General features: G+C 45.1%; 1 pseudogene; it reads left to right on the forward strand.

Moving 5' to 3' along the window:
• The first annotated feature begins 1,779 nt into the window (after window positions 1-1,779).
• Window positions 1,780-6,749, forward strand: LOC123086254 (HVA22-like protein a; annotated as a pseudogene).
• Window positions 6,750-12,047: the final 5,298 nt, after the last annotated feature.

Raw genomic sequence — 12,047 nt, forward strand, 5'->3', positions numbered from 1 at the left:
TCGTGTCCCCCGTGTTCTTCGCGGCATCCGCTCCTTTCGTGAAAGATCAGCCAATTAGGGCTCCACCCTACATCAGTCAAGTTTCCATAGACTTGCTAAATTTAAAGGAAAATTTCCAAACGATGGTGAACTTCAAATAATGTTGTTTTTTCGCCTCTGAACTTATCAAGTTTCGGTGTATGTTTTTCTGCTATTTTGCTTGACCTTAACATAAAATATCTTTCAATAGGGTAAAGGTGACTCCTAATTGTTGTATTTTCTCACTCGTCACGAAGGTGGTCCATGTTTGTTGTTGTTGTTGTTGTTGTTGTTGTGCTAGGCGTTATGGAAGGTGATGTTGAGACACACTTGTCGAGCTGGACTAGGAGGAAATGATGGTAGCAAGCTAGGGGATACGAATGATAGACACAGATGGAGATGATGCGACAAGCGAAAGAGAAAGGTGGGGGATGTGGAAGGAGGGAGGGAGGCGATGAAGCTGAGAGAAAGGATGTAGACACCAAAGGAGTTGGCATAGGATGAAAGCAAAATTGCGCCCCAAGGTTAGATCGCCATCAGTTGTGACTGTTCCCTTTCCATCAATGCTCATGTTCATTGTATTTTTTTAAAAGTCCGCAACTATGGCAGCTCCACACAATTGTTGTCGAGGAAGATGGTAAACTCATTTAGGATGATTGTTGGGGTTATTGTGAAGCTCAATGTTTGGTGTAGTCTGGTGACAAAGAGGACAAGCCACTAGACATGAGTAACTGATAAATTTGTACAATCACTTCCATTTTTTAGGAACATAGGTTGTAATTGATTTGGTAAAGAAAATGATAGAAGAGACTGTGCTTCATGTGGACCTTCAGGTGAAGGACAAATTACATCATTGTGACATCAAATAATTGTTCATTGATTAGTCACTTATGATGATAAATTTGCAACATGAAGTATGTATCTGAAAGTGTCGTTATTTGATTTATTTATTTTTGCGAAATCTCACAAGCCTATTTTTTTTGCGTTAGTCACTTTTTGCTTTGCACGAGGCCGGAGATGGGGACGGCGATGCTGAGCCATGTACGAGTGGGAGCCGTCGAGAGCAAGTCCGGAACTTAATAGGAGGGGGGGGGTGGGGAGGCAAGACGACAATGGGGGAGGTCGATGCGAGGGCAGGGCAGCGATAGCAGGCGGCCGCGGAGGGTGGATGCAGGCGGTTAGGCCTGCATAGGCCACGGGAAATGAGGAGGAGCCGTCATGGGAGAGGAGGAAGATGGTGTGAGAGGAAGATGAACATTTGGTGGCATGCTCCTAAACGTTGGATATTGATGTGATGTCAAAAATAAAAGTGGTGGGCACAACAATTTTTTTAGATATAGTTGCCCCTTAATTTATTTACCATCATTTGCCCATAGCAACGCACGAACATTCTACTAGTAGATATATATTCTCTATTTTCCATCCCCTCCCGGCTTTCAGCAAACCAATCTATGGTAACTCAATAAACCAGATCAATCTACAATATACTCCCTATGTTACTTTATATAAGGTGTATTTGTTTTTCTCAAAAAATTCACAATATAAGATGTATTTTTTTTCTTTTTAGTTTTTCGTGCATGCCCTTCCACCATCCATTACATGCCTTAGATAAAGAGTACTAAGGATGTGTTTGGTTTCCGTTACCAACTAGAATGGCACGGGCCGGACCTGTTCCGAGGCCTCGTTCCTGCGTTTGGGACGTAAGCGGACCAGGAACCAACTCGTTCCCACGAAGGGAATATTCGGCCCATATCCGGAACGCGCCGAGACCTCCAAATCGGAGGAATCACACGGAACCGGCCCTGGGTCTCGCTCTAGCCCGCCACTCCCGACAAATCCTCGCCTCTCCATCTTTCGTCTCCTCTCCCTCCCTCGTCCCTCCATCTCTCGATCTGAAGAGGCGGCGGCCGATGGCCTGCTCTGCGGTGGCGGCGGCGTTCCTAGGACCCGTTCCGGCAGCGGCCTGATCTGCTGGGGCGCAGCACCGGCGACCTGATCTGCTGGTGCGCACCGGCCTGATCTGCGCCGGGGGGAGGAGGCGGTGGCACCGGCGGCCTAGTCTGCTGGGGGCTGCGGCGACCAGGCCTGTTGGGGGCTGCCGTAGTGCTGCCGTAGCATCTTCTCTGTAGATTGCTTTTTCTCGAGTTAGCGATGATATGCATCTTCTTTTTCTTGTTGGAGGCACATGAGCGGTAGCAGATCATAGCTTCCATATATTCTTAGTTCTTCTGTGTAAATTGCTTCTTTTTGTTTGTAGAAATGTATTCGTATGATATGTTTGATTTCATGTATCTCAGTATCTGCCATGCTTGTGTATAAATGTTATCAAAATGACCAAATTCGTTTTATTGCGTCTCACCAAACACTCAAATGTAACCATTCCATTCCATCTATTGCCTCAACCAAACATAAGAACGGAACCGACCCATTCTAGTGGAATAGAATGTCATGGAACCATGACATTTCATTCCATTTCGTTTCACGATCAAACACACTCTAAATAGTTTTCAATAGGAAGGTAGTACAAAAAGAATCTCTATCCTTGATTGCATGCACTCACATTTCTCCTTCTCCAATCCCATCGTTTGATTTTATTCTGGTGCAATAAGATTTAGTTGTTTTTTATTACACCATTGATTATTTAGTTGCTGCTAACTACCTAATTCTTCAAGGGCATTTTCGTCCAAAATCCTCCTTAATTCTGTGCCTTGGTCACCACGCCCCAAAAAATACAACTTATATAAAGAAACGAAGAGAGTATAACAATAAATTTACAGTCCATAAATGAATTATTTGTTATGATATCGGTTAGACCTCTTTCATAACTAAATAAATAAAAATAAATCCCCTGTCTAAATAAGAAAACAATTGCATTTTGTATAATCAAAATATGCTTTATTTATTTTGCATCAAGATTTATCCCGTATGATTGTCTTATATTATGTTATAAATATTTTTTTCGTGACAACGCACGGGCGTGAAAAAGATTCTGTTCTCTCTGTACGCGTGCCTACGCCGATTAGATATGCTCTGCGCCGTTTAGTCGTCTCGTCTCGTCTCCGTCTGCGTTCAGTCTTTTCCACCAGCACTACGCACGCTTTCCTTTCCTCTCCAGTTTTTGCTCCCCTTGAGACTCCAAAAGCACCCAAAGGCTGGGAACAAGAGGAAAAAAAACGGTGAAGGTTTGAAGAACCCTAGAGGCCATTGCCATCTCCATCGCCGTCTCCTGCGGATACGGCTCCACGCTTCCAGAAGCTCGGAGTGCGCCCATTCGAGCTACGAGGGAGAGGCATGTGCTCCAGATCTTTGCTCAATGTTCTCGCCAAGAACTTCGATGTTCTTGCAGGGTCAGTGTTTTCTCCTTTCCATGCGCCATTTTCTGCATTTATTTTGGGCTCTTATTACACCCTTCTTTTCTTTGTTCCTGAAATGGCGCTGGCACCAATGCCCTGTTGGACTTGGTAATCGTGAGATGTCTTGGTGATATTTTTTTCGTCTTGCTGAGTTCGTTAGGACTCGAGGGTGTTACTCATCCTTTTCACTTTTGGGGCTGAAGTCTTACCCGATATCATCCATGTAAGAGGAACATCTCTGATGATATAATCCGAACATTTTTGTGGATGTTAATGCCTGCCAGAACCAAAAGCTCCTCTATGATGCATGCGTTGGCGTCTTGGCCTTACCTTAATTCAGATCGCTAAGCCTTTAGTCTGAATGTGCAAGTAAGCTGTAGAGTCTTGTTACTTTGTGTGGGATCCTCACATTTTCCAGTCCTTTACATAAGGTTTTGCTTTTGGATTTGTGTGTAGTTTTGCTAGTGCGTGCGATTGTAGGTTGGTCGGTCCATTCTCATTGTGAAGATTAGTTTTAAGTTGTCTGGTCTGGTCCATCTTTTTTGTCAGCTGTTTCACATTCCGGATCCCTTTATATGTGGCTAGGTCACATGTTGAATGATGGCTCGGTACATTTCCCTGGTGTTTTTGTACTCCCTCTGTCCCGAATTAGTTGACTCAGATTTGTGAGGTATCTAGACACGTTTGAGTGTTAGATACATCCGTATCTAGAGAAATCTAAGACAACTATTTTGGGACGGAGGTAATATGATTTACTAGATCGTGATTCATCATATTAGAAAATAAATTATGGGAGTGCTCTACTAGGGAGTGTTTTTTAGCAGGACACTGTAATTTGTTAACGCAAGGAGACATTACTGGCTTGCGCGCACATCCAACTTGACCCAAGTAGACTGGAAATACTGGTTGTTAAATTACTACTCCTATATGTTTGTTCTGATTGTATAGTTCATCCAACTTGAATCATCCTTTTTATGTCTTTACCTTGCTTGTATGCCTATTATTGCTCTTAGTACAGTCTTTATTTTAATTTGCGTTCAAATTAATCCTTTATTACCTTTGTCTTGCAGGCCTTTGGTTGCACTAGCTTATCCTTTGTAAGTTGCCTGTCCTTTTTAGTTTGTTGCAACAAGTCCATTTCATATTTGTGTTATAAGTGCAAATGTAATTTAGGGCTATTACAGGTATGCTTCAGTTAAGGCAATTGAAACCAAATCCTCTGTGGATGATCAGCAATGGCTCACATATTGGGTGTTATATTCATTAATAACACTCTTCGAGCTGACATTCACATCAATTATTGAATGGTAAGGGGTACTGCAATTTTGATGTTCTTTTGTAATGTCAAGCATCTTGGGCAGTAAATGTTAGGGCTCTTTGGTTTAGTAAAGGTATGTGTCAGCATCATGTTTATTCACAATATGAAGTATTCAAATTAACATGTAGAAATTTTAGTGCCTTTTTAGTTTATAAGATAAGCATTTCGCTTCAAGGCTGAGAAATTGTGTGCCCACCATAAATCAGGGCTTCACATCTTGATGATTAATTGGCTACAAAAATTTAAAACTAATTGTGATAACAGAAACTATAATTCAAATCTATATTGCATAGGACTGGCTAATGATCTACTTTCACTTTGGAAGTGCTTTCCATAGAAAAAAGAGAGACTTTCAAGTGTTTCACAGTTTTATAGTTATTGCTGTCCAAAAGGTTTAGTACCTCTGTTCTAAATAGCATGGTTCAGAATTATTACACGTCTTGCGGCATAGTGGTTCTCCAACATAATATTAAGCATAAAGTGCCATTTTTTCATCTTAACTGAACCTACTAACTCATTCTTACTCGAAATCCCTTTTTTTAGCTCGCACAAGTTTATTATCAGTAATCATGGTATACTGACCCTGAAATCCCCATGGCTTGCCATATTTGAGTTTTGCAGGCTTCCCTTTTGGTCCTCCATGAAGTTGATCTTCATTTCCTGGCTGGTCTTGCCCTACTTCAGTGGTGCAGCCTATGTGTACCAAAATTATGTGAGGCCTGTGTTTGTTAGGAATCATATGATTAGCATTTGGTATGTCCCTCAGAAAAAGGGTCTTCTCTGTAATTCAGACGACTTCCTCACAGCACTTGATAAGTACATTGAAGAAAATGGACCTGAAGCACTGAAGAAATTGGCAGACAAGGTACATCAACCTACACATAGTTCTGTATACCCTGGTTTCATGCACTAATCGATCATGTAAATTACTACTTTGAATTTCATGCTGCTCACATGCAATTCATGTCATTGGTTTCCAGTTTTGTACTTGGGGTCAATGGTAAGGCCAATTACAGACTCCTTTTGAAAAAAAATTAGAATCTGAATTTTGCTGCGTATTCAGATGTCGTGATATCTAATGTACTGCCTGGTTTAAATTTCATTGGGGTTTACAACTGACTGCCACTGGTTCTTGATTGATATCTGAGTATGCTTTGTTTTAAGGCTAAACCTTGATGGTTTTGTTTCGTATGCTCTTAGCTAAACAGTGCACTAGTTGCTGTTTCAAAATGGCAAGTGGGCTATTGTTCTGATGTCTTGTATCGTGTACTGTAGGCTGGCAAGTCATCTAGACAGTCTGGAAAATTGTGGAAAGGGTTGAAAGAATTAAAATCGCTGAAGGAGTTTAAAAAAGCAAAGGCATGAAAAGATACAAAAGCCTCGAAGGCGTCAAAGGATTCAAAAGAGCAGAAGAAGGCGCCGAAATGCTCCGAAGAACCAAAAAAGGCACTGAAAGATTCAAAAGAACTAAAGCGGTCATTGGAAGACTGGAAAGAGCTGAAGAAATCACTGAAAGATCGAAAAGAGCCGGAGGCGAAAGATTCAAATGAACGTCAACCGAAGATGAGCGACAAACGTGTGACATTCGCGGAGGTGGAGGCTGAGAAAGAATTCAAGGCCTCCAACAGTAACTGGCATCCAACCTCCGATTATGGCAGCGCATACCCTGAGCACTACTCATGGAACCGCAGCTTTATAATCTTCGACGATGAACATAGTTACCGGAACTAGATAGGTGAACCCTGAACTTTTCTGGAAACCTTAGATTACACATGTGTGCTCGCTGTTGTGTTTCTTGAACAGACCAGATGCACCTGGCGTTGATTTGGAAGGGGCGAAAGGCCCATTTCGGCATCAACCACGGGAATGGAGATCACCTGCTGCGTCTTTTGTGTGTTGATCGTTAGTTCTGACCTGTCGCGTCGTGTAACATATTCTATTAGTCCAGTGGTCGTTTGCAGGTACTAACTGTAGGTGTGTAGATGTTGGTGGTGTTTTTGGAGCAGAAAACCTTGTTATTATTAGCTGGAAGAGTCGAGGTGATATTAAATCCGTTGTCAGGACTTGCATTTTTTCTCTCTGTGCTTTATCTGAATTCCTAAAAACTCTAAGCTCCCACTGTCGGAGGGATTGGTAGTCACCCAATAGTATTTCAAGACATCGGGGCTAGCTGCGGCCGTCACACCTTCCGGTCGAACGGCCGACTCCTTGGGCTGGCTGCTAGAAGACGGCATGCCCTCAGCAGGCGGCTTCAAGGAGCGGGCATCCAGCAGGTGGCCCCACGCCCCCTTAAAGTTTGCACCCATTTACTACAATGAGACGGGGCGTGGCAACAGTGCAACCTGCCACCCTCGAATCCAGAATGAATGTGGCTACAGTGCGGATGTACCAGGCGGACATCCCTCGCCCGGCGTGACATTGTTGCCACGCGGTCCATGACGCGACCTACATCAGCAGGAGCCATGCTCCCACGACGGGCGGTCGGTACGGCCCGCAGGTGGCGGACCCTACCTGTCTGCGAGCATCTAGAAGACGACGCATCCCAAGCAGGCGGCCTTGAGGGCGGGCCGACCTCCAGCAGTCGGTCCTCCCTCCCCTTGGAATCTGCACACCATTAATCTGATGAGATGGAGCGTGGCTACAGTAAGCGCTCGCCAGACGGTGGGACTGTAGCCATGCGCCCCTCGACGAAGCCTCCGTCACCAAGGGCGGGGCTACAGTAGAAAGCAGTCAGCATGGCCCATAGGCGGCGGGCCTACCTGTCGGCCGAGTTCATGACAGCCGGTGGGGCCCACCAAGCGGCGGGCCCCAGCAGCCGGCGGAGAAGCCGGCACCCAGAGACACTGACATCCAGGTCCTATACCCGGCCGAATTACCATTGTACCCCTAGGGGGTAGGCCTATATAAACCCCCCAGATTCACCCAAGCAAAGGGTTCAGAACCCTAGCCAACATACACCCACGTAGCTAGAGAGGAGATAGAGCTAGCATTGCCCTTCTTCCTCCTCTAGCCGAACAGCTCAAGGAGCAACCTTGTAGCCACCTTATTGACAATAGTCATCATGCAGAGACCCCGCAGAGCAGGACTAGGGGTGTTATCTCCATGAAGAGCCCCGAACCTGGGTAAGACTCGTAGGTGTCCGAGATCTCGCTCACTCCCGCTTCCAGGGCCCGACGACGTACTCCTGTCCCCATCCATGATAAGCCACCCCCTGGCATATGTCGCTATATATCCCCGACATTTGGCGCCCACTGTGGGGGCTAAGTGCACCGTCGTCCGGAAACACGTTCTGGAAGGGAACCCGCTTCCTTCCTGACAAGCGCAGCCAGCCCGGCACGCCTGATGGCGTGTGCGTCGACGTGCTTCGCGGCGTGGAAGCCGCTTGCGTCGCGAGCTGCCTCGCTGATCTCATCGGCGGGATCAGCCTCTCCGACGAGCCCGCGCCCAATGTGGGAGCGGCCAGCTCCGAGAGCTGCCTCGTCGACCTCCTCGGCAAGCTCTGCATCGCCAACGAGCCCGCCTCCGACCTGGAGTCCATCGGCTCCACTGAACTGCCCATCGATATGCTCATCGACTCCGACGTGGCGTCCATCGACGTTTTCCCTAGCAACGTGGTGATCATCAACGCCCCGCTCCCTCCTGCGGTCAGTAGTGCCAGCACTAGCACCATTACGGACGTGCTGGTCACTGGCCACAGTGGAGCCTCCGACGGAGCCGGCCAGGACCCGCTGCAGGCAACCATGCGGGGTCTGGCCACGCCCGTAGCTGCAAACACCGATGGAGCGACGCTGGAAACCTTCCGCGTTTCGCTCATCGACAGCGCCAACAAGTTGGCAGCCATGAGGCGCCTCACCAAAGCCTACCAGTGCGAGATCGACCACGCTGTGGGTGGCACACCGGCTGTTGGGGAACGCAGTAATTTAAAAAAAAATCCTACGCACACGCAAGATCCATCTAGGTGATGCATAGCAACGAGAGGGGAGAGTGTTGTCCACGTACCCTCATAGACCGTAAGCGGAAGCGTTATGACAACACGATTGATATAGTCGTACGTCTTCACGATCCGACCGATCCTAGTACCGAAAGTACGACACCTCCGTGATCTGCACACGTTCGGCTCGGTGACGTCCCATGAACTCTTGATCCAACTGAGTGTCGAGGGAGAGCTTCGTCAGCACGACGGCGTGATGACGGTGATGATGATGCTACCGTCGCAGGGCTTCGCCTAAGCACTACGATGATATGACCGAGGTGGATTATGGTGGAGGGGGGCACCGCACACGGCTAAGGGATCAATGATCAACTTGTGTGTTCTAGGGTGCCCCCTGCCCCCGTATATAAAGGAGCAAGGGGGGAGGCCGGCCGGCCCTAGGGCGCGCCAAGGAGGGGAGGAATCCTCCTCCTAGTAGGAGTAGGATTCCTCCTTTCCTAGTCCTACTAGGAGGGGGAAGGAAGGAGTGGAAGAGAGGAAGGAAAGGGGGGCGCCACCCCCCTCCTAGTCCAATTCAGACCCAAGGGAGAGGGGCGCGCGGCCTACCCTGGCAGCCCCTCTCTCTCTCCACTAAGGCCCATCCGGTAACCCTTCGACACTCCGGTTTTCTCCGAAATCACCCGGAACACTTCCGGTGTCATAATATAGCCGTCCAATATATTAATCTTTATGTCTCGACCATTTCGAGACTCCTCGTCATTTCCGTGATTATATCCGGGACTCTGAACTATCTTCGGTACATCAAAACACATGAACTCATAATACCGATCGTCACCGAACGTTAAGCGTGTGGACCCTACGTGTTCGAGAACTATGTAGACATGACCGAGACTCATCTCCGGTCAATAACCAATAGAGGAACCTGGATGCTCATATTGGTTCCTACATATTCTATGAAGATCTTTATCGGTCAAACCGCATAACAACATACGTTGTTCCCTTTGTCGTCGGTATGTTACTTGCCCGAGATTCGATCGCCGGAATCTCAATACCTAGTTCAATCTCGTTGTCGGCAAGTCTCTTTACTCGTTCCATAATGCAACATCCCATAAATAAATCATTAGTCACATTGCTTGCAAGGCTTATATTGATGTGCATTACCCAGAGGGCCCAGAGATACCTCTTCGATACACGGAGTGACAAATCCTAATCTCGATCTATGCCAACTCAACAAACACCATCGGAGACACCTTTAGAGCATCTTTATAGTAACCCATTTACATTGTGACGTTTGATAGCACACTAAGTGTTCCTCCGGTATTCGGGAGTTGCATGATCTCATAGTCATAGGAACATGTATAAGTTATGGAGAAAGCAATAGCAACAAACTAAATGATCATCGTGCTAAGCTAACGGATGGGTCAAGTCAATCACATCATTCTCTAATGATGTGATCCCGTTAATCAAATGACAACTCATGTCTATGGTTAGGAAACATAACCATCATTGATTGAACGAGCTAGTCAAGTAGAGGCATACTAGTGACATTCTGTTTGTTTATGTATTCACACATGCACTAAGTTTCCGGTTAATACAATTCTAGCATGAACAATAAACATTTATCATGATATAAGGAAATATAAATGACAACTTTATTATTGCCTCTAGGGCATATTTCCTTCAGTATCTTACTTGCACTAGAGTCAATAATCTAGTTCACATCGTCATGTGATTTAACACCAATAGTTCACATCTTTATGTGATTAGTTCACATCTCCATGTGACTAATACCCAAATGGTTTACTAGAGTCAATAATCTAGTTCACATCATTACGTGATTAACACCCAAAGAGTGATCATGTTTTGCTTGTGAGAGAAGTTTAGTCTACGGGTCTGCAACATTCAGATCCGTATGTATTTTGCAAATTTCTATGTCTACAATACTCTACACGGAGCTACTCTAGCTAATTGCTCCCACTTTCAATATGTATCTAGATTGAGACTTAGAGTCATCTAGATCAGTGTCAAAATCTTGCATCGACGTAACTCTTTACGACGAACTCTTTTATCACCTCCATAACCGAGAAATATTTCCTTAGTCCTCTAAGGATAATTTTGACCGCTGTCTAGTGATCTACTCCTAGATCACTATTGTACTCCCTTGCCAAAATCTTGCTAAGTTATACAATAGGTCTGGTACACAACATAACATACTTTATAGAACCTATGGCTGAGGCATAGGGAATGACTTATTCATTCTCTTTTTATTTTCTGCTGTGGTCGAGTTTTGAGTCTTTACTCAACTTCACACCTTGCAACACAGTCAAGAACTCCATCTTTGACTGTTCCATTTTGAACTACTTCAAAAATTTGTCAAGGTATGTACTCATTGAAAAATTTGTCAAGCGTCTTGATCTATCTCTATAGATCTTGATGCCCAATATGCAAGCAGCTTTACCGAGGTCTTTCTTTGAAAAATTCTTATTCAAGTATCCTTTTATGCTATCCAGAAATGCAGTATCATTTCCGATCAACAATATGTCATCCACATATAATATCGGAAATTCTATAGAGCTCCCACTCACTTTTTTGTAAATACATGCTTCTCCGAAAGTCTGTATAAAACCATATGCTTTGATCACACTATCAAAGCATATACTCCAACTCCGAGAGGCTTGCACCAGTCCATAAATGGATTGCTGGAGCTTGCACACTTTGTTAGCACCTTTTGGATCGACAAAACCTTCTGGTTGCATCATATACAACTCTTATTTAAGATATCCATTAAGGAATGCAACTTTGACATCCATTTACCAAATTTCATAATCATAAAATGCGGCAAATTGCTAACATGATTCGGACGGACTTAAGCATCGCTACGGGTGAGAAGGTCTCATCGTAGTCAACTCCTTGAACTTGTCGAAAACCTTTTGCAACAAGTCGAGCTTTGTAGATAGTAAAATTACCGTCAGCGTTAGTCTTCTTCTTGAAGATCCATTTATTCTCTATGGCCTGCCGATCAACGGGCAAGTTAACCAAAGTCCACACTTTGTTCTCATACATGGATCCCATCTCAGATTTCATGGCCTCAAGCCATTTTGCGGAATCTGGGCTCATCATCGCTTCCTCATAGTTCGTAGGTTCGTCATGGTCAAGTAACATGACCTCCAGAACAGGATTACCGTACCACTCTGGTGCGGATTTTACTCTGGTTGACCTACGAGGTTTAGTAGTAACTTGATTAGAAGTTTCATGATCATCATAATTAGCTTCCTCACTTACTGGTGTAGGAATCACTGGAAACTGATTTCAATGATGAACTAATTTCCAATAAGGGAGCAGGTACAATTACCTCATAAAGTTCTACTTTCCTCCCACTCACTTCTTTTGAGAGAAACTCCTTTAGAAAGGATCCATTCTTAGCAAC

The sequence above is a fragment of the Triticum aestivum genome, chromosome 4A, assembly GCF_018294505.1.
Source record: "Triticum aestivum cultivar Chinese Spring chromosome 4A, IWGSC CS RefSeq v2.1, whole genome shotgun sequence".
In the NCBI taxonomy this organism is placed as follows: Eukaryota; Viridiplantae; Streptophyta; class Magnoliopsida; order Poales; family Poaceae; genus Triticum; species Triticum aestivum.